Genomic DNA, 10,148 nt, shown 5'->3' on the forward strand with positions numbered 1-10,148 from the left:
ACACCTCTGCTGAGGGCACCCCACTTTCGGCCTATTGTTCAGGAAACAAGGGGGGGGGGTCAAACCCGAACTGATACTCAAATGGAGACAGTCTAGTAGCCGAATTCGGCAGTGTGTTGTGTGCATATTCGGCCCAGATGAGGAACTTGCTCCAGTTGGTGGCCTGAGTGGAGACAAAACAGCAGAGTAACTTCTTCAGCTCTTGGTAGACTGTGGGTGGATCCAGAGGAGAGACTGACCGGTGCCCCCAGTCGCGCAACGAACTGGGTGCCATTGTCCAAGACAGCGTCCTAGGGGAGTCCTTGTAGTCGAAAGACATGCTAATCATGAGATCGGCTTTCTCCTTGGCCGAGGCATGTTGGGTAGGGCGAAGAATGAGAATGAAGCTAGATAACATCAAATAGCCAACAATTACAACGTGGGTAACACATTGAATTAGCGCAAACTTCTGGAAAATAGTGTGAAAACATATGCATGCCCTATTCTTCATTGTGAAAATGTTTATTTTGAATAACCAAATAAAATGACCAGACACAGATTAAACCAAGTCCTGGATTGAAAGTGCTGTCAGTCAATTGAGAAACTCCACCACACTTTATCTGTGCCTGGAAAACTGGCCCAAATGTTCAGTTGGCATTGACCCTGATTGCTTCTCTAACCCTTACTATTTCTCGTAGACATACCAAAGATTGTGTTTACAGCAGAACTAGGAGGAGATGGCTATATACAGTACCACCCTCGGTGAGAGAAACCAATCTGGCATTTAGCAATGTCTTCACAATCGTTGGCGACGCCTTCAATCCTGCATCAGTTACAGAGTTGGAAGACACTATCGAAGAACTATCGAAGTGGTTGCGAAAAGAGGGGTTGCATCCCAAAGATCTCTCCTATATCCTGAAATGTGCACTCATTCACTACTCCCCACAAATGTAAAACCATTGGATTGGTGTAGGCATAGGCTAGAGGGAGTTTCCATATATTAGTCATATCTGTTGAAAGGAGGTGAAAAGTGTACACTTTGGGAGAAAGAAGAGATTATTGGGACGCAACCAGTGTCTCATACTAACCCAATGCAACCTTCATTAGCACTAGCGACATTATGTGTGCTTAAGTTAACAACCACATGTTGACACTGAGGCACTGACTGGCTACAGTAACACAAGGTACACATCAGTTGCACCGTTTTAATTACACCCATGCACAGTATAAGGTATGTTTCTTGTTATAGTTGCTTCTGACCTCATCTCTCCCTATTACTCCTCTGAATGAGGTGTCTTCTGACCTCATCTCTCCCTGCTACTCCTCTGATACAGTTGTCTTCTGACCTCATCTCTCCCTGCTACTCCTCTGATACAGGTGTCCTCTGATGTCATCTCTCCCTGTTTCCCCTCTGATACAGGTGTCTTCTGACCTCATCTCTCCCTGCTACTCCTCTGATACAGGTGTCTTCTGACCTCACCTCTCCCTGCTACTCCTCTGATACAGGTGTCCTCTGATGTCATCTCTCCCTGTTTCCCCTCTGATACAGGTGTCTTCTGACCTCATCTCTCCCTGCTACTCCTCTGATACAGGTGTCCTCTGATGTCAGCTCTCCCTGTTTCCCCTCTGATACAGGTGTCTTCTGACCTCATCTCTCTACATCTAGAACAGACAGGGAAAACCACAGCACATTCAATGGCTTCATGCTTTATAGAGCATAAGGATAAACCCCATTTAAAAAAATGCATAGGCTGTGTCTTAAATGGCACACTTTTCCCTATATAGTGCATGACGTTTTCACCACCTCCCATAGCGCTCTGGTCAAAAATAATGCACTATATAGGGAATAGCAGGGTGCCATTTGGGATGCAGACATAGTGTGTCAGCACTTTTCTAATATAATGATCAAATCAGTAGAACTAATAATACATGATAAAAATAAAGTTATATATTTTATTTTAATTTTTTTAAGCACATTTTTTGTTGATATATTTGATGCTAATGAACTATTTGTTTAATACAGTTGCAATAAGAGTTGGGTTGTGAAAGTTGTGTGGGGGGAAAAAAGGGATTTTAACTCTGTCCAAACCTCGTCTGAGGAATGCTGTTTAATCTTTTAGATATTAAGATTATAAAAATTGTATGACATAAAATATGGAATTTAACTCAAAACATGATAATAAATAAGTGTCCCAAAGGTGTGTGTGTATAATATTTTACACTACCCACGATGCAGGTCTTTTTTTTAACTAATCTTACAAATTGACATAGGCATTATAGATCTATAGATTAGTCTGTGTCTTGGTTGATCATTTTGGTTTTGTTAAGATTCCAGACGCTTGGTCTGAACATTATTAACATGCATCACTTGTGGAATGATTTTGGAAGCATGAGGACCTTATCTTTTATATCAGCGAGAAATCATTTTCCAAAAACAAAATGTTAAATTGATATACACCTTCATACGGTTAGGGTAATGTTTCCCACATTGCCATATCTCCATGTTACAGAAGACAGACGGAAGACAGAGGGACCACCTGTGCTAATTAGCATGCTATATCTAGCATGCTCTGAACACCTGTGTGTAACAGAAGAAGGCCACCAGAAACCTGTTGTCACTGAAACATTCTGTCGCCTGCAACTGTGATAAAGCAGTTCATTTAAAACAGTATACAGTAAGTATATTTTCTTGTGGAATTATTTTGATGTAACTTAAAAGTAACGGCCTTTATTTTTCTAGAATCGTATTGAAATTGAGAATCTATTCACTTTTAGATGGAGTATTTGGCTGTCAGAGCCAGTCTACCTCTGAAAATAACATAAGATCCTTGGACCTTAAGGAGTAATGGTAGGCTCCTTAAGAGTACATCTTGGACTAACCCCAGACTTTAAAGAGCTAGGTATCAACAAGTCCTGACCATAAAGTAGGAGAGGCTATAAATCGGTATACACTATAAATCATCATGCACATAGCTCAGTATCTTTGCTGTATCAGCAACTATTGTTCTGGGTACTCATCCTGCTTCGTATTGAGAACTCCCACATAGGTAAGTACATGTTTTTATTTATCAATTTTAAAATGCTTCTGCCCCAGGTGCAGAATGCCTTATTGATTACAGAGGGATGTTTTAGCTGTGACTGACAGATATTTAAAAAGTGCAGATGCAACACTTGCAGTGGTTTACCCGTAACTCTGGCCCCATCCAGAAACAACCTCTAGCCCCTACACTCTAAACACTTCATAGATCTGCCATAAATGAGTGAAGGCAAAATGCTCTCGAAAACACTGTAAAAGGGGTTGCCATGATTTTGACTTACAGGCAGCTCAGTGGCAAGTAAAATTCAGTATTTCATGTTACAGTACACTTACTGTAATATCAATACGGTATCAAAGCAAGTACTTCGGAATTCATTTATCAATGAATGGATGAATGAAATTCATTGTGGGTAGGACAATGGATTGGTGCAAGCAGGTTGGCTGCTGGGTAAAGTGTTTACGCATTACAACATATTAATTCACATTTGGCGTTTTAAATCACTTGCACTTCTAGAGGCCTTTACAAAGGATTCCAAACTGGCAGCGACTACAAGGCACAACAGACCTAAAGGACATAGTAAAAATGCTCAACCATTTAATCACCTAGAGTCAATTGATGCACCGGTACATCAACATAGGTAACATAATTTAAAAAATACCCATCAACCCCCCCTCCAACAGCTTAGACTTAGTGGTTAATAATTACTGCAATGGGGCACAATAACCATGTGGGATCTAAATTGTTACAGCAGTCTCACTCACCGGTGCAACAAATATAACCTCTTACAAGCCACGCCTCAAAATGTTAATGAGCCAGAAACAACAATAACATGTACCCACTAGTGGTCAAAAGTTTTTTGGAGCTCCAAAGATACAGTATTTTACTGTATTCTGTGGGTTGGAGTAACAGTACCATTTGAAACACAGCTATTCTTTCCCTGTCCAAAACATGTTCCCACTATGCACCTTAATTTACAGTATGATGCATTAAAACATTAGAGTGTTTTACTGTTGATAATACCCAGAATTACTCTATGGATGACTGTTTTCCATTACAGTGCAGGCTATGTGGAACTTTGGCCATACCTATCCCACCCTTTCAGATCTACACAGATCCTAGGGGCTAGAGGTTGTTTCTGGATGGAAACTGTTCTGATTATAAGCAACAGATGAAAACGAGCCCAGGGCAAGAGGCTGGGTTGATGTCAGCTCACCCCGACATGCAAGCCCAATGAGTCTGAGCTTGTTCTCCTCACAGAGTCCACTAGATGGCACTGCCCAGGTTGTCTGCTGGGTAGTGCCATCTGCCCAGGTTGTCTGCTGGGTAGCGCCATCTGCCCAGGTTGTCTGCTGGGTAGTGCCATCTGCCCAGGTTGTCTGTTGTCTGCTGACCTCACAGTTGACTCTACCTGCCGGGGAAAGCCAGGTAAATACATTGAAGAATAGTAGTAAATACATTGAAGAATAGTAGTAAATACATTGAAGAATAGTAGTAAATACATTGAAGAATAGTAGTAAATACATTGAAGAGTAGTAAATACATTGAAGAGTAGTACATACATTGAAGAATGTTAAATACATTGAAGAATGTTAAATACATTGAAGAATGTTAAATACATTGAAGAATGTTAAATACACTTGATTACACACAGGTGGATTGTATTTATCATCATTAGTCATTTAGGTAAACATTGGATCATTCAGAGATCCTCACTGAACTTCTGGAGAGAGTTTGCTGCACTGAAAGTAAAAGGGGCTGAATAATTTTGCACGCCCAATTTTTCAGTTTTTGATTTGTTAAAAAAAGTTTGAAATATCCAATAAATGTCGTTCCACTTCATGATTGTGTCCCACTTGTTGATTCTTCACAAAAAAAACTGTTTTATATCTTTATGTTTGAATACTGAAATGTGGCAAAAGGTCGCAAAGTTCAAGGGGGCCGAATACTTTCGCAAGGCACTGTAAATACATTGAGGAACGTTAGTAAATACATTGAAGAACGTTAGTAAATACATTTAAGAACGTTAGTAAATACATTTAAGAACGTTAGTAAATACATTTAAGAACGTTAGTAAATACATTGAAGAACGTTAGTAAATACATTGAAGAACGTTAGTAAATACATTGAAGAACGTTAGTAAATACATTGAAGAACGTTAGTAAATACATTGAAGAACGTTAGTAAATACATTGAAGAACGTTAGTAAATACATTGAGGAACGTTAGTAAATACATTGAGGAACGTTAGTAAATACATTGAGGAACGTATTGACTTACATCAAGACATTGCACAACTTCCAGTTGAAACAAAAATACACCCAGTTTGGGGAATGATCTGTACAAAATTAAATGTATGTTGTTTGTGTTTTTTAAGGAGGGATAGGGGCACAGGGAACCCCCTGGTAATGTGGGACAACCCAGACCTAAAGGGGAGTTAGAGGAGTCAGGAGGTAAGCAGCAGTCCTTGACCGATGATTTTGGGATTTCTATGTTTCGGCCTAGTATGATTCTCAGAGGCAGGTGTCATTAGTTGTCTCTGATTGAGAATCATACTTAGGTAGCCTGGGTTTCACTGTTTGTTGGTTGGTGATTGTCTATGTTAGTTGCTTGTGTCAGCACCGTTCTCATTATAGCTTCACGGTCGTTATTCGTTTATTGTTTTGTATAGTTTGTATTCAGTGTTCAGTGCTTTCTTTAATTAAAAACTTCATCATGAACACATACCATGCTGCATTTTGGGCCGTTCCTTACAACGATCGTGACAATGTCAACACGGCAGTTCTGCTTTTCTGAAATTCAATGCATGCGAAATGTCCAGATGTACATTTTCTACAAAAAAAAAAAAAATGTATGGCTAAGTATAGCCACTCTAAAAATTCACGTTGTGTATATGTAACATCATTAAGTGACGCAAACCACACATTTATGATGCAAACCACACATTTATGATGCAAACCACACATTTATGATGCTTTATATACAATGACATTTTTTTTATATAATGTAAATGTATGCACTTTATTAAACATATCTCAGTGTTAACTGCCTATGGGTCCCAATTTGCTTATGCAAAATAACAAACTGCCCATCTTAACTGTATCTATTCACAAGAGGTTGGTGGCACCTTAATTGGGGATAACGGGCTAATGGTAATGACCGGAGCAGAGACAGTGGAATGGTGTCATACCTCAAACAGGTGATTTCCAGGTGTTTGATGCCATTCCATTTGCTCCGTTCTGGTCAGTATTATGAGCCGTTCTCCCAGCAGCCTCCACTGTATCTAATAGACAGCAATGCAGTTGGGAGTTTTGATGACTGAAACCATCATTTGCATGATATGCAATGCATTTTCAGACTGGCTGAACAATGTTTGTGGACTAATATCTGCATGGAGTTTTATTGTCACATACACCAGATAGGTGCAGTGAAATGTGTTGTTTTACAGGGTCAGACATAGTAGTAGTGTGGCACCCCTGGAGCAAATTAGCCCTTAGAAACAGGGACCCAGATACACCTGCCTCTGAGAATCATACTAGGCGGAAACATAGAAATCCCAAAATCATGTGTGTGTCACGAGGGACTGGGTGTGTGTGAGATAAGGTGTGTCTCGGTGAGAGGTGTAGGAGTCAGGCGCAGGGATTTCTGAGAAGCGTGTTTATAATATATATACACACACACACACACATACATACATAGTCCACCAATACAAAAATGGCACAGAAATCTAAAACTAGGCTCTCGAAGGATCAGAAACTCGAAGGATCAGAAACTCGTGCCAACACACGGAGGAACAACCACAGTTCCGACACTTACACGTGCCTAAATAGTGAACACAATAAACAAAGATAATCGAGCGCAAATACACACAAACTTAATCCCGCACGAACTAAAGCAGGAAACAGGTGCCCTGTATACACCCAGAAATAAACGCAAATGAAACCAGGTGTGAAAAGGTACACAGACAAAACAACCAGAAAATGGAAAAGGGATCGGTGGCGGATAGTAAACCTGCGACGCCGAGCGCCGCCCGAACAGGGAGAGGAGTTACCTTCGGTAGAAGTCGTGACAGTGTGAGGTAAGAATCGGGCGCAGAGAGTTCCACAGGGAAAAGTGCACTTTAATATGGCACCAAAATCCAATGCCCAAAACACAGGGGTGCGAAAAATACTGACCAACCCAAAACACAGGGTACACGGTCCGGAGCACGAACACACCCAACGACACAACACGTAACGCAAAATCAATACCGCACAAAACAATGGTGGGTTTACTATTCTTAAATGAGGAAGCACATCAGGGAAACAATTAGACACAGGTACAACTAATAAGAGAAAACAAACAGAAAAAGGTAAAGGGATCGGTGGCAGCTAGTAGGCTGGTGACAACGACCTCCGAGAACCGCAGGAACAGGCAGGGGAGCCAACTTCGGTGGAGGTCGTGACACTGTGTTTACTCTGGATGGCTGTATTTCATACATTACTCTGGTTCTACTTGGGCAGTATTAATCACTGCTTCATTTTAATGCAAAGAAAACTGGGTCCCTGTTTCTAAGGGCTAACTTGCTCCAGGGGTGCCACACTACTATGTCTGACCCTGTAAAACAACACATTTCACTGCACCTATCTGGTGTATGTGACAATGAAACATCATTTTTAATTTGTTTTACTTGTATGTTATAGAACCCCACAGTGGCGGTGTCATAAGACCCATAAAACCTAGAGGTCAAACAGTGAAATAATTCCAATTGTTTTTCCACCAGTCATTTTTTTCCCATGGGGGATTTTAGAAACACTTAAAACAAGGGCTGTGTTTCGTGTAGGCTTACCCTGGAGTGACATTTTGATAGCCATGTAAATCTCTTCCGGACAAGGTGACTTTTATCAATATATTTGGCTTTATTTAGTCTCCGATTCGAAAATGTTAAATAGCATCAGAGTAGACATGCAACGCTACAAATCCCTGCCAGCTCCTGTACGTCATCTCTAGCTGACACCTTAGCTAACAGGTATTGTGTCAATGTAAAACTTGCTCAAGACAGTTCACAGAATTGTCAGTTGAAAGAAATCTAGTCAATGTATTCATTACTGCATTTAGCAAAAATACGTAGTTAATAGAGAGGCCCAGTGCCTTTCATAAATGGTTGTGAGCTGTGCTGCTTGATCAAACAACAGTATCATGTGACATTTTCTTTGTTAGCAGCTGATTCCCAAGTTTCAAGGGGAAGTTCACCCATTTTTACATGTGGCCTTTATTCACTCTTTCTGTGCTTCTAGTTAATCCCCCCAAAAGTTCATGTTCATATTTTGTTACAGAGAAAATTGTTTGTCACATTTAGCTGATTCTTCACTTGCCCTTAACTCCAATACATTATTAAAAATGTGTCTACAATATGTTATAAAACACTCCAAACCAACTCAAATCACATCAGCATCTTTGTCTGGATAATGTCTCTGCACAAAAAAAATCACAGTGAATGATGCTATTTATAACAACAAGAAAACATTTGCAAATATTGGATTATGGGACAGTGGAACATTTGTTTTTTAAATTGAGTGCAGAGACATTATCCAGACAGAGATTCTGATGTAATATTAGTGGGTTGGAGTGTTTTATAACATTTTAATTATGTATTGTAGTCTATGGCAAGTGATGACTCTTGTAACTAAACAAAATACACAAATAATTCTAAAAACAGTTTGGGGGAACAACTACAAGCACAGAAAGAGTGAAAATAAGGCCACATATAAAAATGGCCGAACTTCCCCTTTAAGTTCAAAACTTTATTGTCCATTCTTGTTAGGAATGGACATTCGTCTTCGGCTTACAGGCATGTGGCTCAAAAACAAACACATTCTCATTCTGAACCTTGAATACATGATATAGAAATTAATTTGTTTAAACATTGGATTTTGATGACTTTAATTTGCATTTAGGAGTCAACAGTCGTCTCCATGTTTTTCAGTTCCTCCAACTGTTCTCTGTAGCTGTCCGTTTTCATGGCATCAGAAGGTTACACATGTCTGGCTGTCAGCTGCTGATTGTCTTGGTTAGGGCTGGTGCTTGGATCTGAGAAGAACTTCAGTCTACACCCTGTGCCTGTTCAGGCTGAATCTGTACCATGATGTCATTCAGGTTGACTTCTCCAGATTCTTCACTGAGAGTTTGAGTCCCAGACAGACACGGCAGCACCAGGGTCTTAGTCAGTCCTTCATTCTACAACTTGTACGTAAGTAGTATCAAAATTCACACAAAACCCCTCGGCTACCTGGGTAGCTCGTTGTGCTGTCTCTTTCCTTTATATACCTTTCCATGTGAAACATTACGCAATGTTACAGTGTCATTAGGATGCAGGGACAAAAACAGACATGTTCAAGGACTCTATGAAAAATGTATAAAATGGAACTATTCAAACAGAGTATTCTTAGGCAGCATGGATATTGTCATTTAGCTTGATGCTTTTATGCAGTGTCTTACGGAACAATTTGTGACTCCAATGGGAATTGAACTCACGACTCTGAAGTCTTACTGACTGAGCCACACAGGACCACATGGAGAATGTGTACACGGTTAATGTGATTCTTTGGGTTCACCTGAGGTCAAGTCTGTCCTTGTGTGTGTTAACAGATTGCCATTCGCAAACACGTCCATTTCCCCGGATACAGGTGCAACACAAACAAGATACTAACAGGCTGCTAAATATGAACGTTTTTGAAATATATCTGTTGTTAGTACTTCAACAGGGTTTACCAGTGTGTATTTGGGCCTGGAAAAGACAGATTTGGTGCATTGTACACTTCAAATGTTTTTAACTGATCTTTATTATTTTACCATGAAGAAACGTTCATGCACAATATTTCAGAAACATTTCAGTCAATGTTTTATTAACACAATTCCATACAATCATCATGCGCTTTCATCCATTAATAGATTGAAACGGATCATTTTGCAGTTGCTTACTACTTTGATACAATTTGTTTCATGAATATAATACACAGGTCAAATCAATCCCGATAGTTGTGATATAAAATTAATATTTTCAGAAGTAGAGGCGTCTGTGATATAGATTTTGATTCTGTAACATTTAGTTGTCAATAACTGAGTTGTACAAGCCATGTCTTAAGGATGATAGTGA

The 10,148-nt window shown here is 39.8% G+C and overlaps 1 protein-coding gene across 7 annotated transcripts in view; it reads right to left on the reverse strand.

Moving 5' to 3' along the window:
• Window positions 1–9,818: 9,818 nt before the first annotated feature.
• The window catches only part of LOC124014562 (serine/threonine-protein kinase PLK4-like), a 5,663-nt gene continuing 5,333 nt past the window's right edge, over window positions 9,819–10,148 (reverse strand). For all 7 annotated transcript variants that reach the window (XM_046329712.1, XM_046329711.1, XM_046329713.1 and 4 more), the window contains one exon: window positions 9,819–10,148. This exon is cut by the window's right edge and continues 985 nt beyond it. The gene's annotated coding sequence lies outside the window, so the exon portion shown is untranslated.

The sequence above is a fragment of the Oncorhynchus gorbuscha genome, linkage group LG25, assembly GCF_021184085.1.
Source record: "Oncorhynchus gorbuscha isolate QuinsamMale2020 ecotype Even-year linkage group LG25, OgorEven_v1.0, whole genome shotgun sequence".
Lineage (NCBI taxonomy): Eukaryota > Metazoa > Chordata > Actinopteri > Salmoniformes > Salmonidae > Oncorhynchus > Oncorhynchus gorbuscha.